This window comes from Aristolochia californica, unplaced genomic scaffold (assembly GCF_029961685.1).
Source record: "Aristolochia californica isolate CCGP_79_NKW_82.1479 unplaced genomic scaffold, dmAriCali1.0.hap1 SCAF_9, whole genome shotgun sequence".
NCBI classification, from domain to species: domain Eukaryota; kingdom Viridiplantae; phylum Streptophyta; class Magnoliopsida; order Piperales; family Aristolochiaceae; genus Aristolochia; species Aristolochia californica.
In genome coordinates, this window is record NW_027182290.1 from 30,027,272 (window position 1) to 30,040,513 (window position 13,242).

General features: G+C 40.2%; 1 long non-coding RNA gene across 3 annotated transcripts; it reads right to left on the reverse strand.

The window, feature by feature from the left end:
- Nucleotides 1-535: 535 nt before the first annotated feature.
- Nucleotides 536-13,061, reverse strand: LOC137941630 (uncharacterized). 3 transcript variants are annotated; one of them, XR_011110422.1, is made up of 8 exons: nt 13,011-13,061; nt 12,623-12,691; nt 12,437-12,505; nt 3,598-3,820; nt 2,777-2,911; nt 1,585-2,192; nt 1,358-1,412; nt 536-1,256 (listed from the first exon to the last, which is right to left on the reverse strand). It is a non-coding gene; the product is annotated as an uncharacterized lncRNA (long non-coding RNA). The 3 variants fall into 3 exon arrangements; XR_011110421.1 differs by lacking the exon at nt 3,598-3,820; XR_011110423.1 differs by lacking the exon at nt 3,598-3,820 and having other exon boundaries at nt 1,358-1,460.
- Between the last annotated feature and the right edge of the window lie 181 nt (nt 13,062-13,242).

Genomic DNA, 13,242 nt, shown 5'->3' on the forward strand with positions numbered 1-13,242 from the left:
AACTCAGAAATCACCGCATACCCTTTTGCTTGAATTCCAAAAGGATGTCTCAGTGGGTGTGAGGAAAGAAAGAACACTTCATTTTCCGATGCGTTTCTTGTTCCTTCACAGCCATCAACCAGACAAGGAGAAAGCAAGTGGAACGCCGATCTGCCAATCTTAGTCCATAGACGTGTCAATGCAGCAAAATTTGACTTCTGTCACTGTTCTCTGTTCGAGTAGTCAAGATGCGCCTCAAACATTTCAGAAAATATTTACCAAACAGAATCATAGATGAGAAGCAGAAAAAAAAATTGAATTTGCAAGCGTTAGAACATCCGAAATGGCAATGTGAATGTTACCTGGGTCGAGGTTATCGTTCTCTCTCGTGCCATCTTTGGCATTTGGCAGCAACAGCTTCAGTTGAAAAGCGATTGATACCACAGAAGAAGCACATTAGAACTAATCGAACACAACCTGCTTTTTCCATGATTGATCGGCGATAAGAAGAAGATGACAAATCAAAGTGTTTTTAAACTACTAACCTCATCTACAGTTTAGATAATTGAAATCCACTTAATTTTTCCAGTTTTTTTTTGCTACAGCAAGACCTTAACAGTGTTGAATCACAGTAGTCTCATGGTTGTTGTCGAATGTAGAAGCTCCGATGAAGTGGAGAATCCAAATTTCTTTACATCGTAGATCCACCGAGTCAGCCGCAGCATTAGACAAAATATATTGTTTGAATTCGAAGCAACTCGTTCTGAAATTACAAAGAGTGCTCACAATCGACTTGTTAGCTTTCTCCCGTGAAATTTTATTTCGTATTATCTCGTCTTAATACATAGATTGACACGATTTCCTCCTCTTATCTCTCGGAGGACTTCCTCCTCTGATTTTACGGAAGACAGCTCATGCCAACACGACTTTTGCTGATTGTTCTTACTTTGTAGCAGCAGTTCTCCTCCACCTGTACTTGGGAGAATAAGCATAAACTGTTTCTGGGCCAAAAAAAAAATTGACAGAAGGGGATTGATCTGGGCGCGTGAGAGGCAATTATTGATGGGGGCTTTCAAGTCGAATTTTCTGATACGGGGAAGGCTTATAACATTTCTGGGTCACAAACCATTCACTTTGGTATGTGATGCTCTTGTCAAGTACTGTTTCAGGAATTGAGAAAGAGAACCAAGGACGAACAGCGAATTTGAAGCGTGTGGCACATTCCAACAATAATTGTCATGATTATGACAAGACTTTGTTACCGAAGGTGAGGATTCCTGCAATGATCAGAATCATCGCTCCAGGGGAGTGGCAAAGAACTGGAAAATTACCACTGCAAAGATTTGACGGTGATATTCATCAATTCGAGCTATATTACCGTTGAAATTTGATTTTGCCGTGCTTGGCTCCCGACTTTGATTCTGGACGCGTTTCTGGAAAAAGATAATTCCAAGCGCAGGACAAGAAAGTTGTTAAGCCTCCTGCATAGCTTAAGACCAAATCAGCAACAGTTTTAAAAGATCATTAATGAGCTTCATTTTTATGGTATATTAAAAGGACTGTGATGTGTAATTCCTAGAAATTTTATCAGCAGTGGGTCCTTACAGAATCAGCGAAATCGTTTCCACAGAAGAAGTTAAACGGGCTCTGGATTCACCATCACTTTCTTTCGCGGCTATCCTTGGGTTCCTGTGTCACACTAGAGAGAAAATTGATCAGAGCGATTGGTCTAGTCTCTGTCAAAAAAATGGGTCATGGGTGGCTGAGGCAGATGGCCGACCTTTGACCATTTATTAATTTTGATTTATTGGCCAGTTTTCTTCTACGAAGAGTAATTTCTCTCATACTCTTCAATCCAATGACAACAACCCAACCAGATCGGATGGTCACGAGACCAACCCACCACAACATGACCAGTTGTAGCACGTTTCTGATTAGCTCCAGTGGCCATTGGTCCGTTCATTAATGAAGAAGAGCCGCTATGGACCAGCGAGAAGAGAAATGGAACCAAATTATATAAAAGAAAAGTAAAATAGTTTGAACTTTGAACTGGTAAAAGATGCTCTCTAAACGTTCAGACTGTGTAGCCAAGACGAGATCACTTGAGCCCCGTTCTTCCATGAAACATCGAGTATCATATCATGGGCAACCCCTTCAACACCGACTGGTGGCACCCCCTAATGTCTGACATTTTCATTGAGTCCCTCAGCATCCTACAATCATGATAATATTTCCATCACCAACAGCTCATACAAAATGGAAGACAGACTAGATTTTCATGCTTAGTTATCTGCAAATAAACTGTACTCCAGGAGCTTCTCTTTTATTTATTTTCACTTAGCTTTTCTTGTAAGCCCATTTTAAATAACCTTCTGACTAAGTAGAAGCACTATCCTGGTCAAGATTATCCAATGAGCTGTTCACAGTTTCAGGTATTTCTACTGAGAGATTATGTATCGGCATCCTGCTTTGGTTAATGCCATCAAAGGCCATTGTTTAGGCTCTCCCGATTGGCTCTACTATCTCATATAGACCTAGATATTGTTTGGACAACCCTCAGTTCTCTCACGCAGATCTTCACCTAGGAAATCATGTATCAAGTTCAAGTAAAAGCTATATATTTCTTTTTTGCTTTTTTTATTTTCTTATTTTCATCCAGATGACCAACTAAACCACTGAGCTTATTCACCAGGCACCAGCCTCCTTGGGCAATCAGGACTATTAATAATCCGGACATGTCTCCCATGGTCAATGTATTGCATCCTACATTAAAAGGAATTAATACCTCAGCACTCACCACTATGAAGTATCACTTTCCCCTAACATGGGTAAGTCTAGAAAATCTCTAGGCACTGCAAGAGATGGCAATGGTGCATTCAGCTTCTTGAGATTAAATAAAGGGGCCTTTGTTCCCTTCATGAACTTCTGATATCTGTAAGAAAGAAAAATACGGAGCAAAATACAACCTAGTTCAAAATCCTGTTTCAAGGGGTTAGAGAAGGATTATCTTTCCCTATCAGCAGAAAAGCATTGACAAGAAAAAATAAATAAATAAATAAATAAAATGAGAAGCTAACATGTTCAGGTGCAAGAGAAGCAAGAACTGTTGTTACAAAAGAATAAAAAAAGAGGTTCAAGAGACATGTCCAGTCGTAGCAGTCCAACCACTAGATGCTTCAGTGATACTTGAAGGTGACTAAATTTGCCCTCAAAATGTAACTTTTATGTAAAGAAATTGTTGAAAAACAAGCATAAGGGTATTTTGGTCATTTCACTTTATTCTTATTCACATATCTTGATGTAATCTTGTTCCTTATGTTGAATTATGTCTATGGTCCAATTTCATGTATAATGGGAGATATAAGGAGATTAGGGTTTCACTTAAGTGAGGGGCATACTTGTAATTTTTGTTCAACCTCTTTTTTTTTTTTTTTACAAAGAAGTATTTTTATTAACAAGATAAAATTACAAAGGTGGAGGGAACAAATCCCTTACAACAAGAGATTGATGGAAAACTCCCTCTTTGGCGCTGCCGAATTTACAGATCTCGGAATGTGAGACCAAATACATGAAAAAGAAGATACAATATCCAAAATCTCCTAGAATATGTCCCAGTACCTCCATGGGGGAGTAGTATTGCGCTTGCACCAACCAATCACCACCTTGGAATCCCCTTCAATGTGGATAGGCCCACTACATTTGTCTTTGAACACCCGCAGCCCATTAAGAAGGCCATGTAATTCAGCCGACGTTGAGTCGGAAGTGCCTAAAGGACCAGCATAATAGGAAAAACAACGATTGCCAGATGAATCCGAAATGACGCCCCCAAAACCCGCGATTCCTGGATTGCCAAGAGAAGATCCATCAAAATTCAGTTTTTGTTCAAACTCTTAATAAATAGGTTGAGGGTCGTACACAATCCCCAACACAGCTCTTTTTTTGGAGCTCCTCTTCTCCACTCTCTCTCTCTCTCATTCTCTTTGTCCATCTCTCTCTTCTTACTTTTTTCATGGTATCAAAGCAGTAGATCACATCTGGGAAGGTTATTTGTCATTCTTTTTATCATTTGAAGCTGATGTCTACATAAAAGAGGGATCTTCTCAGGTACTCTGGTTAATGGTTAGTAAAAATCTAATGTTTTCTTCTCTTTTCTCTGCCATAACCCTAGGGTTACTGGTTTTGCTGTTCCTAGAACAGATCTTCATGTTTTAAACTGCCCAAAGGGTATTTTTTAAGCTGTTCTTGGGATGTGTGCCAACTCCCAATCTGCCCATGCTGATGTCAGCCCTAGTTGATGATAATTTGGGTTATTTGATCTGGAATTTGAAGTTTATGCTATATTTTTGGTCTTTTGAACTGCGCACATGACAATATATTTCTTTGTGTGGTGGGGCCTACCTAGGCTGGTCATACAAAAAAAATTGGAAAGTTTATTTGATCTGATTAGTGTTTTTATATACACATTATGGCTAATTCTGGTGAAGTTTATGCTCCATCTAAAGAAACTTCTAGTTCTTATGGGAAAGAAATTATCACTATCACTTTGGAAAAATTGAAGGGTGACAATTATCTTAGGTAGGCCAAATCTATTTGAATGTATTTAAAAGGCAGGAAGAAGCTAAAATTTATTAGGGATGATCCTCCTGTACCTCAAGATGATGATTGGGAAGCAGAAGACAGCCAAGTTATGACTTGGATTGTCAATAGCATAGAGACTTGGATTGTCAATAGCATAGACTCTTCTCTTTAGAATCGAGTTATGAATTTTGAGACGGCCAAAGCTATATGGTTTATCTCTAAGCTTTATATGCTCAAGAGAGCATTCTTCCACGGTGTATGAGTTATATACAAACTTCTTTGGCTTGAAGCAAGGCAACAGGACAGTAACGAAATATTATAGTTCTTTTCTAGGTATTTGTCAAGAAATCAATGTTTATCATCCATTTACTACAGATGAACGAGAACTCAGGAAACAACAAAATGAGCTCCTAGGGGCAAACTTCCTTGACGGTCTGGGTGCTGAATTTGATAACATAGAGGCACAAGTCCTCGCCTCTAATGAAGTACCTAACCTCTCTACTACCTTTAATAGGGTAATCAGAGCTGAAAATTTGTGCCCAAAGCAGGGAAAGATGCAAAAGTGGGTGAAGCCACCACTCTTAATACATCAGCTGCAACAACCGGTTCCACTGAGTCGTCTAGAGGACACACAGGGATTGGCAAAGGCAGAGGCAGAGACTATTCAGGTCGGGGACGAGGATGAGGGGATGGCAATTCTGATAGAAAGTGTGTTCATTGTGGATGCACTAATCATTACTCGGATAGATGCTTGATGAAGTTTGGGAAGTCTGCATGGGCAAACTCTACTATTCAAGAGGGCATCGCACCTATACCTAAAGTTACAACACTTGTTGCACCTAGTGCCATAGGTGAATTTTAGCAACTAATTCAGCAATAGCAACAGATTGTTCAACTTATGACACAACTCTCCATTCCTTCTCCTTTTGCATCCTTGGCTTATACTGCTCCTCCCACAGGTATTTATATGTTTACAGTGTCTCATTCCCCATCTTGGGAACCTGATTCCTAAGCTACTAAACATATATCAGGTATGTCTTCCTTATTTTTTGACTTAAAAGAGTCTCTCCTTATTAAGCACGTTAACCTTGCTGATGGGTGGGTGGGTGGGCTGGGTATCCAGGATATCACCACCACAAACTCTGCTCTTCGTCTTAAGTGGATTAGGAAGTTTAATATGCAATCTGCTTTGATTTGGAGAGTTTTCGTTGCGAATAAAGCAAATCTCCACCCTGGCTAGTGGACAGAGGGGGGGAGAGTTTACTCACTCTCATCTGCTTGGAAAAAAATCATTAGGCTCCTCCCCAAATTCAAAATGGCAGCAAAATGTTACATTGGAAATGGAATCTCAACAAAATTCTGGAATGATTGGTGGGCTGGCCAATCCCCACTCAAAAATAGTTTCCCATAAATCTCTGGCCTCTCTGGTAACTCAGAGGTCTTTATCTTTGACATCTGGTATAAAAATGGGGGCTGGAATTTAAACCTTAGAAGGCGCCTTACTGATCCTGAAGATCTCCTTGCCTCCGAGCTCATTCACAACCTCCCAGTCAAAAAGCCAAATAACTCAGGTGATACTTTAATCTGGACACCCTGCCCACAAGGATCTTTCTCCACATCCTCTACCTACAAATTCCTACGCAACTTCTCCACAGCTCACCCAAAGCATCCTGCAGCCTATGCCTGGGACCTCCTTGCCCCTCCACATGCCAAATTCTTCATCTGGTCTACATGTAGGAACAAAATCTTAACTTCTGATTCCTTAATCCGTCGGAGCACCCTTATCTTGGACCCTCTCTGCCCTTTCTATAAAAATGCTCCAGAAATAGCAACCCATATTCTCCTATCATGTCAGTTTGCCCACTTGGTGTGGATATCCCTTCTAAACAAAATTGGCATCCAATATTGTGCCTCGGGAAACTTAGCAGACACTATCCTCTCACTCATCAGTTCCAAACTCCCAAAGACAGGTAAAATGATTATATCATGTTGTATTGGCCATATAATTTGGGCTCTCTGGAAATAACGTAATAGGAAGAAATTCAAATTCAAAACCTCTCCTATTGAGGTTCTGACTGAGCAAATCACTAGCCAAGTTACTGTCTAGCTCCTAAATAAAAAAGAATTCAGAAACTTCAGTGATACAAACTTCAGAGGGAACTGGCAGACATTCGTTGGGCTATCTCTGCCCTCTCGCCCCCCAACCATGGTTACATGGGCCCTCCCTCCTCCCAGGCACTCAAAGCTCAATTTTGATGGAAGTGCTCTCGGCTGCCCGGGTCCAACAGGGTTCGGTGGTGTTATCCACAATGAAAATGGTGACCTCCTCTTCTCTTATGCAGGCCCCCTTGGCAACTCAGACTCTACCACAGCAGAATTTTCAGGACTGTTGCACGGGCTCAAAATCTTCTCTAGCCACCTCTCTGATCCCCTTTGTATTGAAGGCGATTCAAAAGTGGTCATCAATTGGTGTGCATCCCCCATCAAACCCCCATGACATCATTGGGTTATGTTCAATGAAATATATAATTTTATTTTCCCCTTTAAGCTGTAAATGGAATCACATTCCGTGCTCTGCTAATCGCCTGGCAGACTCCCAGGCCAAGGCGGGCATTTCTCTCCAACACTTTTCTATGGAGTCAGGCCCCTGGACCTAGGTTGTATTTTTTCTCTTTTCTTCTCAATATACGCACTATTCATCCCAAAAAAAAAAAACTTGTTGATGGGTCAGTTTCACCAATACAAGAAGTGGGAAATGTTACTCTTGCTTCTTTTCTTACACCTCAGTCTGCATTACTGGCTCTCAAATTTCTTTAAAATTTGTTGTTTGTCAAACAAGTTGCTAAGTCCATGAATTGTTCTTTAACTTTTTAACCTAATCATTGTGTTTTTCAAGATCTCGTGATGAGGAAAACAATTGGTTTTGCTCGTGAGAGAGGGGGATTATATTATTTGGACAGCCACAAACCAGACAATACCCTACATGCGCTACACACAATTGATTCACCTCTACAGTGGCATCTCAAACTAGGTCATCCATCACCTGCAAAGCTGATTCTAGTTCCAAAATTTCCTTCTAGAATTACTTTTCAGCACAAGTCATGTCAACTGGGCAAGCATCACCGGAGTTTTTTTATCCAGTTTGATCTCATCAGACAAGTAAAATATTTGAGCTTTTCCACTCAGATGTCTGGGGTCCTTATCCTGTGACTAGTCAGTTCGGTCATAAGTATTTTATTTCATCCGTTGATGATTTTAGTAGATGTGCATGGATTTATCACCTTCGAGAAAAATATGAAGTTTTTTATGTATTTCAATTTTTTTATAATGAATCTTGCATACAGACAATGGTCTTGAATTTATGAATCAAAACTTTAACTCTTTTTGTCAATCTCAAGGGATTATTCATCAGACTTCTTACGTGTTCACTCCACAGCAAAATAGAGTTGTTGAATGCAAAAAGATGACTTGAGATTGCTCAAACTATGATGATTCATATGAATGTTTTGTTCCAGTTGATGACTGTATTCAGACTTCACATGATGCTCCTACTAAGAAACCATTGTAGGTATATCGGATCAAACATACACCATCTCATTCTACTCTAGACCTCTCTCTCACATCGGACTATGGCTCTACATCATCTCTTGATCCAGAGGTAAATGATCTACACCTTCCTATTGCTCTTCGAAAGAGTGTCCATGAAGGTACTTGTCATCCTCTATCTCACTTTGTCTCCTTTGATTCCTTCTCTGACAGTTATCGTAAGTTTGCATTGTCTATCTCCACTTGCGCTATTCATTCTTCAGTACAGGATGCTCTATTGTCTCTTCATTGGAAGAAAGCCATACATGTTGAGATGAAAGTACTAGTTGATAGAGGGACTTGGGAGTTATTGACTTACCTCCTAGGGCTGCAGTCGGTGGGTATATACAATAAAATATAATGCAGATGGATCGATTAAAAGATATAAAGCTCGTTTTGTTGCTAAAGGATATACCCAAACTTTTGGAGTAAATGTATTTGAGAATATCTCCGGTTGCTCACTCGTCCTCTATTAGAATACTGGTCTCTATTGCAATGATTCGAAGTTGGTCTCTATTTCAGCTAGATATTAACAGGTGCACATGGAGCAACCTTCGGGGTATGTTACTCAAGAAGAGATGAATAAGGTATGTAGACTCAAGAAAGCTCTTTATGGTTTAAAATAAAGTCCACAAGCATGGTATGAAAATTTTAGTTAAGTGGTTAAGTTCATGGGATTTTTTTTTTTTTAAATGATGCTGATTTTTATTAAGACAAAAGCTCAAAAGAGCAATTTACAAAGGAGGGAAGCCTTCCCAAACTATAAGAGATTGTTGGGAATTTCCGAATTTTGCCAATTTATCAGTCAAAGAGTTGGCTGATCTAGGAATGAGATTCCAATTACAATTGAGTAAAAGATACAATGTCAGCAATACTATCAGTGATGGGCCAATGGCGCCAAGGGGGGAAGTTGCCTTTGGAACACCAACTAATAACCGTCTTCGAGTCGCCTTCAATGATTAACTTGCCATGGAGACGATCCCTGAAGATTTGGATGCCGAACAGCAAAGCAATAACTTCAGCAGTATTAAAATCGGCAATGCCCATCGGACCAATATAAAAAAGAATAGGGTCTCCATTGACCTCTGAACACACCACTTGCTCCAACTGGCCCAAGACATCCAATAGCACTACCATCAAAATTCAGCTTAATGCAGTCGCAAGGGGGAGGATCCTAGATTGCCATACTCGGAGTTTTGCTGGAGCCAGACATATAAGCGATCAAATTCCAATTTTCCCGAAGGGAAACCCCCGATAGAGTGGTGAAATCCTTCCTTGTATGAAGCCAACTCGAGATGAGGCCAACGGCATGAGAAGTCGTGTTGTTCGGGGTGCTAGCTTTGGAGTTGAATCTCCGGTTGTTCCGCTCGAGCCAAATACACCATGGAACATGCGCAAGACAGGCCGAAAGTATTAACTTGCCCAGTTGAGGAAGGAGAATCCCTCGAACCATCTCAAAGGTGCCAAAGAGGTTCTGATGCAGCCCCACTTGAAGCCCAATTTTCTGAAAAATCTTCATCCAAACTTGTCACGAAAATTCAGTGTAAGAGGACATGCTGGACTGTCTCTTCGCACTTAGCGCAAAGGGGACAAGAAAGATAGGGGGCGGTGAAGCCTCTTCTATGAAGGTTGTTCGAAGTAGGAATCTGTTCTCTGATGGCCGACCACATGAAAATTTTGATTTTGCTTGGTGCTGAGAGTTTCCAAGCCAGATTTGCCTTGTGCTCGTGAATATTGTAGTCTTGCTATCCGATATGAGAGTCAGCAGAAGTAACAGTTAATCGGCCATTATTGTTGGGCTTCCAAATCAGCTTATCAGCTGAGTGCTCCGGAATAATAGTACTGCTGAGTCTGGTAAGGAGAGAGCAAAAAGCCAACAATTCCTCATCATTTAATCCCTAACGGAACAAGTGACTCCACGACTGATCGCTCCATGAAGTAGCCACAGAGCAAGAGAGGTCGCTAGCCACCCTATGCAACCCCGGGAAGTCCTCCGAGAGGGATCGGGGGCCACACCATTCAACCAACCAGAAAAGAAGGGTTCTTCCATTGCCCATGTGAAACGAGGTAGCATCTCTGCATACTGGAAGGAGCTTGAAAATTGATTTCCATATCGAGGATAGGAGGCGAGCAGCTCCACCAGGCACCTGAAAATTGAAGGTAGAATTTCACCATATTCCTCCATAAATTGTTATGCTTGTTGTTGAAATTCCAAATCCATTTGAGCATAAGAGCTTTGTTCATCTCTTGTAGGCCAGATGCCCAATCTTCCCCTATTATGAGGCCTACAAATATCCTTCCAATTAACCAAATGGTATCTGAAGGTGTCTTCTGAACCTCTCCATAGAAATCGAAGACGGATGGCATCAATTTTGGAGCAAACGGAGACCGGACAGTGCATGAATGATAACAGATAATTTGGCAGCCCAACAGACAAGACTTAAGGAGAGTGAGACGCCCCGCTGTTGATAAGAGTTTACCCCTCCAAGTGGCTAGCCTCTTTTCAAATTTCTCAATGAGGGGACCGAAGGCCGAGAATCAAAAAGTAGGAGCCCAAGATATGTAGTTGGCATATTTCCCACAGAGCATCCCAAGTAGTCCGCCATATCCCGAAGCCCATCTAGATCAATGTGGTAGCCAAGAAGAGTGGTTTTTCCCCAGTTTATGTTTTGACCAGAAGCCAATTCAAATAATCCCAAAACATCCAGTGGATACTCTTATGGAAGCCAATATTAGTCTCCATGTTGATCAGAGTCTTAAACTTAAGGATAAAACTTAGTATAGACGCTTAGTGGGTAAATTAATTTATGTCACTATTATGAGGCCAGGTTTATCTTTTGCAATACTCCTATGGAAGCCAATGTTAATCTCCATAATGATCAAAGTCATAAACTTAAGGATAAGACTTAGTATATACGCTTAGTGGGTAAATTAATTTATGCCACTATTACGAAGCCAAATATATCTTTTGCAGTGGGAATAATAAGCCAATTTATGGAGCACCTTTGTAAAATACACTTAGAGGCTGCACATAGAGTTTTGAGATATCTTAAAGGTGCTCCAGGGAAAGGTTTGTTGTATACCTCTCATGGCAAAATTGATGGGCTAGGCTACTCTACTGCGGATAATGCAGGATACGAAATGGATAGGAGGTCCACAATGGATTGCTATTGCTTTATTGGAGGTATTCCTGTTAGCTGAAGGAGTAGGAAACAAAGTGTAGTGGCCGGATTCAGCACTGAAGTTGAGTATAGAGCGATGGATTATACAGTGAGTTAACTCATATGGGTAAAAACTCTTTTGGTTGAATTAGGTTTTCACATCACACAGCCTATGGTTATGAAGTGTGAGAATCAACAACAATTCTTATAGCAAATAATCCAGCTTTTCATGAGAGAACTAAACATACCGAAGTAGACTATCATTTCATCAAACATGCGGTAATACAAGGAAAGGTTGTTACACCGTATGTGAAGACATCTATCGAACTTGGTGATATATTTACCAAACCTCTTAGAAGACATGAGTATCATTCATTCTATGACAGGCTGGGGCTATTAGATATTTATGCTCCAGTTTGAGGAGTACTAAAATTGTTGAAATACACGTAAAAGGGCATTTTGATCATTTACTATTTTCGTGTGTCCCTTTAAGTGTTGGAGTAAGTTAGTCGACATGATAGGAATCTATGTTTCAAGTTTCAAGTTATTCTGATAAGTATTTAGGGAGTAATTGAATTTTATGTAATAAGGGGCACAATTGCAATTAGACTGACTTTCACTTAACTTTGTTAATTAAACAGAGAGGGCCGGAGTTTCAGCCCTAACTTTGCTTGTTCCACATCTCTTTCTATCTCCCTCTTGCCTCTTCTTCCTTTCTTGTTCTTCCTCCTCCTATCTCTCTTCTTCTTTGCTATTTCTCACTTGAAAAGAGGGAAAGAAATTGCAAAGGCTTTTGCAGCCAAGCTGGGAGTCATCTGGTATGAATTGAACAGTTAATAAAAGCCACAAACTAATGAACTACATCCCCAATCTCCTGGTAAAAGAACTTGAATACTGAAGAAAAACGAGTTTATAAACTATCCAAGTAACATTGATTGATTGACGTTTTAATTTCTGAATCAGTGGCAATTAGAGGATTGGATCATCGCCTTGATGGCAGCAATTGGTTTAGACAACAGATACAGCCGAACTAACCCACTAGTTAACAATAGTACAAAATAATGAACTTTAAATGCAGTTAAAGAAAATAGATTTATATTAATGCTGAATTGCATGTTGATATTGTTTCTCACCTATTTCGGATGGAGGGACAAAGCAGAGAAGCACAGCTCCTGTAAGTGCTGGGTGTAAATTATCCTTATCTGCAATTAAGCATAAGAGATCCACAATTATCCATACCAAAAATTGTATATAAATATTTATATTAGTTTTTTTTTAATTGTTGAAACCAGACAGAGAGAGAAAGGGATATGCATTACCTCAGGCTGTTCCATGAATCAGAGGTGCAATTGGTGAAATACCATAACTTTAACTGAGACAACGGAAACCTAATCACAAGATCTAAAAATTAATAGCTACTTAAAACAAGATATGAACCCACGTAGCTAGACTAGTTACGAGGTTCATGTGAAGGAGTCATATTTCAGATGTAATTCTGAACAATGAGACCTCCAAATGAATGCCCAATCAACACATGTGGTGACATGACTTCTTTGAGTATGAAATCAGCTATATTCCTAGCATGTGTCTACTGCAGAGATTGGGAGCAACAACAAGAGAAGTAAATTGAGAGCTAAAAAAGGTTCAAGTTTAAAGTTGTCAAGAGATTCAGACAGAAGCAATTATTCAAGAGTGCTACAGGAGTACCTGAAGTATACCAGCTGCAGGTCCTATATTCCTAGCATGTGTCTACTGCAGAGATTGGGAGCAACAACAAGAGAAGTAAACTGAGAGCTAAAAAAGGTTCAAGTTTAAAGTTGTCAAGAGATTCAGACAGAAGCAATTATTCAAGAGTGCTACAGGAGTACCTGAAGTATACCAGCTGCAGGTCCTGAAGGCACATCACTTTCACCCTGAGCATATAGCAAAGACATGCAAA